Source organism: Rhamphochromis sp. 'chilingali', assembly GCF_963969265.1.
Source record: "Rhamphochromis sp. 'chilingali' genome assembly, chromosome: 8".
NCBI classification, from domain to species: domain Eukaryota; kingdom Metazoa; phylum Chordata; class Actinopteri; order Cichliformes; family Cichlidae; genus Rhamphochromis; species Rhamphochromis sp. 'chilingali'.
In genome coordinates, this window is record NC_137935.1 from 22,649,787 (window position 1) to 22,656,609 (window position 6,823).

Genomic DNA, 6,823 nt, shown 5'->3' on the forward strand with positions numbered 1-6,823 from the left:
TGTTAGCTAGAGGATTGTTATTATTGGAACACCACTAGAAAACATCTAGAGTTTTCAGAAACTGTGTTTAACTCCTGGATGAAAACTTGTACATCGAAATGCATCGGAGTTTTCGAGGTCAAACATGACCATCAAGGCATTTTGAATAATATTTGAAAAGAGAGCGCCTTGGAGTTCTGAACAGTCCGTCATATAAATTAAGATGTCAAAATAGGAGTCAAACATCATCCCTGCACATCATCGTAAACACACATATATTTACATTTATTTAAATTGTGTTTTTGGAAATGTCTTGTATTTAGTACATTGCATGAAAATACCAGGCAGATCAGTGCAGGCTCATCTGGTTAGTTTGCAGTCTTGTGGTAAAGTTTACAGTGATGCACTATAATAGACTGGTTGCATGTAGGGTGCTGTTGATAGATTACATTAAGAGTAGCAGACATACATTTTTTTTAAAGTATTTATAATGATAAGGTTATTTCACCCATTTTACCTTTTACACTAGCTTTATACTCTCTAAAGATTAGAAATCATCCATATATTTTGTGTAACATCAGCTCATTCCTTCTTTTTAAGAGCAGTGAATATTTGAGTAGCAGCACAAGTCAACTGATAACAGTCTGTACACAAAGAAAAATCTGCTGGAGCTTACCAAATAAATTATTATGTGACTTAACTTCTAAGTGAGTCTTTTCCACATGCTGCGCTGTTACACCTGATTTTAGCATCTCCTCGTCTCTGACCCAAATCCCTCTTAAACCCCCTATTAAGTGCTGTCAGAGTTTTTGACAACACACACCAAGAAACTCACAAATAACTGACTACCCACAAATCATCCAAGCTTCTTGCTTCCAGTTATGAGTGTATGCAAACAACAAACTATACTCACACATGAAGGGCACACACTGTTTAAACAAAGCTCTGTTTTATGTTTTATGGCAGTTGACACCATTACCAGACATGTGTGTAAAGCAGCTATCAGTCTGTCTAGATAGAGAGAAATAATTATTAACTGATGAGGAATATGGTATAAATTTAATGTTTTAGAAGAAAAAACAAAACACAAATACATTCTTCTCTCACCAGCTGGGAAATTTTCTTTCACATTGTCTATTTTGTGGCAGAACAAATGGAAAGAGGAAGAAGAAAGTGCGAGGGGTCAAAAGATTATATCTGGTCAGTGGCAGGAGTGAAAGGTTAAAGCTAGAATGCTTCCTGTCAACAAAGAGTCAGTGGGGCGATGTTATCAGCCAGCATAAAACCATGTATATTTATTTATGCATAACTTGCTTTCCCTTATGTTTAGAAGTATGACACTTAAAAGTAATAGACATACCAAAAGAAAAACCTGCAGTGTCAAAAACAACAAACCGTTGTCGTCTTTGTTCCTGATTTGGGTAAAATAAAAAGATATACTGTAATCAATATCCTTACCCAACCTCTCTCTGTAAATCTGTTCTCTCCTCGGGGTTTACCACAGGCCTGGCACTACTTAGCTGTGGTATGAGGGAGTATACGGGCAGTAACAATGGAAACTAGCGTTGGTAACCTAATAGGGTAGTTTTAGTATTCTGCATTAGAGCTAAAATCTGCTAGGAGATCCTAAAGTCTCAAAATAAGAAATCATAATGTTACAGCCGATTTGTTATGAAAATAATATTGTAGCTTAACCCACATATAGATTTAATAGAGATTTGGTAACATATAGTGGTTTAGGAGTGATTACAAAGTGAGCACACTTCTGGATTCTCTGTGAATAACAATGACATGATATCTGTCCAGGAGCTCAACCCCCCCCCCCCCCCCCAACCATGTGGATTAAGCATGTGATAATCATCCCATGTTTTGAAAAGTGAACAAAAACTCAAATGTCCTACGTTCCATGTACTGTGTGTGGGGCTTTTTGAAGTAGTTTGTAACCAGATCTGCCTTTTTTTCCACTCACTCATGAGAAAACAAACCGATTCCCCTGAAATAAAGTGGCAGACAACCAGTGAGGCCTTACAAGGAAGAGTTCGGTTCAACAGAAACGCTAAAGAAACTGAGAAAATGCCTCACTGACAAGCGGTTAAAGAAAAAGAAAAGAGGAAGGTGTGGAGAAGACAAGGAACAGAAAAAAAGAGATGATGATGATGAAAAAAAAGTTTCTTTTTCCTTGAACAAATTCACTTCTCTCATCCTCTTTGGGATCAGTCAACTATTTGATAGATCAGTTTGTTTTTAAAGCAGAGCAGTGTACGCTCATCAGAGCTAAGTAATCTGTACAAAAGATAGAGGGAATGAGCAGGTCAATAAGAAAAAGGTAAGGTACATTGTGCTATGACTAGTTTGCCAGTGATTTTCGACACTCATGCTGTATATTAAAGTGGAGTCATGCATGGCATAATAAACTCACATAATTAGGTTAGACGGGTTTCCCCTCTGAAGCTTAATGTGAATATCAATCTTAATTTCCACTGATAGAAAGCATCAGAAGTTCAATATGAAAACACATTTAGAAAACATTATGTAACACATTGTGACATATTAGCGCTTTTGTTTGTCTTGTGTCCCTGAGGAAGATTCTTCGAAATCTTAACAGGTTTTCAGAAGAATGACTCTAACCATTGAGTGAAGAAGCCTGATTATCAATCACACGCGACACGATGAAGGGAAAAAGTGAGAGATGACTGGGGAGGTACACATGAACCAGTTAAAGCCTCTCTGGGATGTGGGTCCCTTTGTCATCAAACACGTGTAATGTCAGCTGAACAAGAGGCCTAAGTAATCAACTCGGAGGTAGGTGTCCCCAGCTGTACCCTCTGATCTAGCCCCAGTAAGCGAGTGCAGGGAATTACTGGATTAACATGACAAAGAAATGCTGTGATCCTCAAAGAAAGACCAGATAGGAAAGTAGTAATCCTCAAACAGCTCACATTAAACCAGCCTGTGCTTCTTAAGTGATGCCATGTTTGTGTTATCATCACATCTGTGGCATTTTGAGTTTAAATGTGGGCATCTGAGCAGTCGATGACTACAACAAAACTGTGTACCACCACCTTTTATTCTTTATCTTTTCCACAGTACTTATAGGGCAGGTGCAAACTGATGATAACATCACCGCAAATACAGCAGTGTTATCTAAGTGGCTAATGTTCAGCTCTTGTTCCTTTGCCAGGTAATAAAATATCCAATAAAAAGCAGTGAAGCTGAGGACTTGTCTTCACATGGCCTCAAACAGGGCAAGTGAAGCATCAAGCAGCATGATAGAAGTATGAATAATCAGGAATAATAGTAAGGACACTTATTTGTAAATATGCTGTTGTTCACGTTCATGTTGCCTTGACAACAGAGCCTGTAACAGGAGTTACTACATGATGACTGGGTGCCAGCATGTGATTTAGGGCTGCACAGGGAAAACCAGTTTAATGTTTTTCAAACCATCATTGAGGGGATGGTTATATATTTCTCATATTAACTGCATTTGTCTGCGATCACATGCTTACAAAGCATATAGCTAACAAGGTGGACTTGTTACACTTGTTGTAGGCTGCATCGGTGTAATGCACAGTTACTTTTCTGGAAAGGTGCACATCAGGCGCTGACGTAGACTGCAGTTTAAGGTTTATGGTTCTGGCATGGCAGCAGTGTAGATTTAACCTAGCACTACAAATCAAGCTTTAAGGCCACTGGAAATGTGTGGGCCAAGGTCCCACATTCTTTTTCATTTTCATTGTATTTGTAACTCCCTTTATGAGGTATCTTTATTTGGTGAATAAACACCAGGCATGAGAACACACTAGCAGTCGTACAACTTCTTGACATTGGAGCAGCGTGATCCTGTTTCAACATAATAAGAGAGGCTGGAATGGTATGATCTTTTTTTTTTTGAAGGGATGACAAGTTGCGATAGAAATATGGGGCTGAAAGAAAATAGAAAGAGAGAGAGAGTGAAAATGAGCAAGGGAGCAAGAGATGACAGAAAGTGAGGCAGAGGTCTGTTTTTATTGGACTGTTTCTGGAAGCTACAAATGTTCCCTCAACTTTACAGGGGAAAAAATCTCCCACAAAGATTTTTTTTAGTGTGAGAAGAGAAGAGAAGAGGCCAGTTTGCCATTATACTTCCGAAAGCTGAGACAGAATGTTTGTTATGTCATGGAAATTAGCAGTAGTCCAGCACATGTCTCTCCAAGCACCGATTTGTTACCATAACAATAGATCCATTTGGTTAAACATTTCATTATTTAACTTTTTCCATGTTACGGTGCTGGGTGGCCAATGAATATAGATGCCATCTTGGAACCAGATGGTAGAAGTAAACAACAGGGAGAATCATCAGGATGGTCTGTGGACCAAGGCAGAGAAATAAAATGTGTGTGAAGAGCTACCAGTGACTAATTTTGTTGTCCAGCATCTATGCTCTTCTGTTTTTTATCTCCTTTGTTGCAAATAGCATACACACAGCTTTTCTCATCCCCCATCAAAAGTCAGGGGACGAGTGTGTTTTTCTACATTTTCCCTTTCTTCTCTTTTCAGCTCTTTCAGTCATTTCTCCAAAAGGTGAGCTCCTCATGGGACAGGTGTGTCCCTCTCCATCTCCCCAATCTTCCTATTTGCCCCTCCCTGGCACCAAGGGACAGGTGTGGGATGTACTGGCCTTGCAGCGACCTCCTTTCCTGTGCTGTAGTCCGGGGTCTCCTCCCCCCACCATTCCTCATTGTTTTCTTCCTGTGCCTACCTATAGTCCTGCCTTCCACCTGCTCTGACCCCACCTGCCTCTGAGTAGAACGTTTATATCTCGGAGGGGGTAAACAAAGTGAGACAGCAGGAGAGATGATTAGGCTAAAAGAAGAAGAATTGTGGAGGGGAGGTTGGAAGACAGGACAAATGCAGAGAAGTCACACATCTCCTGGAGTGAATACTGAGAGTGCGAGTGAATAACAGAGCAAAGAGTCAGAAAGAGTGAGGCAGACATGTGATACGCCACAGCCGACCAGTTTTCTTTGTTCTTTCCCTCCAGCGACTGACAGACAGGACAATAGCACTGGGCACAGCTCCTTCTCGAGCTCTCTTTTGCTCTTCCACACTCTTTCTCTGCATTCTCCTCACCCATCTCTCTGCTCCATTCATCCGTGGCTCATACTGTCACGCATAGCGTTAGATCTGAAAAAAAAAAAAAAAAGCCAACAAAACCTAATAATCATGTGTTTTGGTAGCATGTGCTTAGATGACTCTCACACTAAGTTTCCACCATTATCTCAGTGCCCCGGGAAAACATAAAGACAAAAATGGGAAACGTGGTGAAAAAAAAAGAACCGCATCTGTGGAGCGCTGTGAGAGTAAAAATACATTTTAGGGAAGAAAAAATAGGAAAAATGTCCCTGAAATTTCCCACACTTTCCCCAACCAGTAATGCCCACATGATATTTAATGTGCATTCTTGAGCCATATTAAAAGAACATTTTTTGTGGGGTATTGAAGGAAAATGTTTGTTTTTTCCAAATATAACAAACACTGAAAATTACAACCAAGATCAACCGGTAAAAATAGGCATGTCTCTTGTTGCTAATAAAAATGTTCTATTCTGCATATAGTGTTAATATCAAGGAACAAAAAGTTACATTCAATTCAATTAAATGTTATTTACAAATCACAACTCAAGGTGCTTTATATTGTAAGGTAAAGACCCTGTGTTAAACAGCACCAGGCTCATCTCCAACGACTGGTTGGGGGTGAGAACAAATACAGTGTTTCATTAAACTATAGTGAGACAGTCAGTCACTGAAAGGAACGTTTCAATACGCAACTTCACACAGACATGTGAAGTTATGTATTGATGTACAGATTCACTTTTCCCTGATTTACAATCAGTCAGTAAATTTTCATGTGATTGAATTTCATCTGCAGCAAAGTCAGTCAGAAACTCGGTGAGGATTCTTTATAATTAGTGGAAGAGCAAATTCAATAACAGCAGTTTCATTTAAAAAATGTACAAAAAGACACTGAGCAGCAGCAGCAGTTGTTTTGATTTTCACGTCTTGAGTAAACATCCTCTCGTTCCACTTCTGAATGTTATGAAAGTCCAGACCGATGTCTTTCACATGGTCTGACAAACACGTTCATTCGAACCTTTCAGAAACATTTCTACTGTTTTTGTATTTTTCCTCTTTTTTCTGTCCCTTTGCTTTTTTACTTACTCTCTGTCTGAACTCTTCACCCCATGGCTGCACTTCTGACTCTGTCTCAGCTTTACTTGCCTACCTGGCTTGCACAAAGACTCATTCACACACTCGTACACCTGCCCTGTATTCAAACACACACCCGCACATATGAGCATGTAGCAGAAATCTGCTTCTTTGTTACTTTTATTGATGGTAGACAGACAGTAAGGGATGCAAAAGTCATTTAAATATGGCGTTGAAGACATAGAGAATATGTATGCTTTAAGATGGAATATGGTGGAAAAAGATCTTTAAACACAGAGCAGGGAATAAGGAGTGGAAAGTATGGTAAGGCCTCCGTTCCACACTAAGACTCCTGAGACCTATCCATTGTCCGGCCGACATCCTCTTTGTGTGTGTGTGTGTGTGTGTGTGTGTGTGTGTGTGTGTGTGTGTGTGTGTGTGTGTGTGTGCGTGCGTGCGTAACAGGATGTCCCTGACATCTCTGAAAAGCAACTTTACCCCCCCTCCACACTCTGCACGCCCATTCCTGTGCATTGTTTCCTACAGAGGAGCAAGAGGCAGAGAGAGGGATATCATACGTCTAAGTGTGTCTGTGTGAGCGGGAGGAAGAAACAAAGCAAGGTAGTAAAAAGGTGGATGCAAAAAGGAGATGGAGC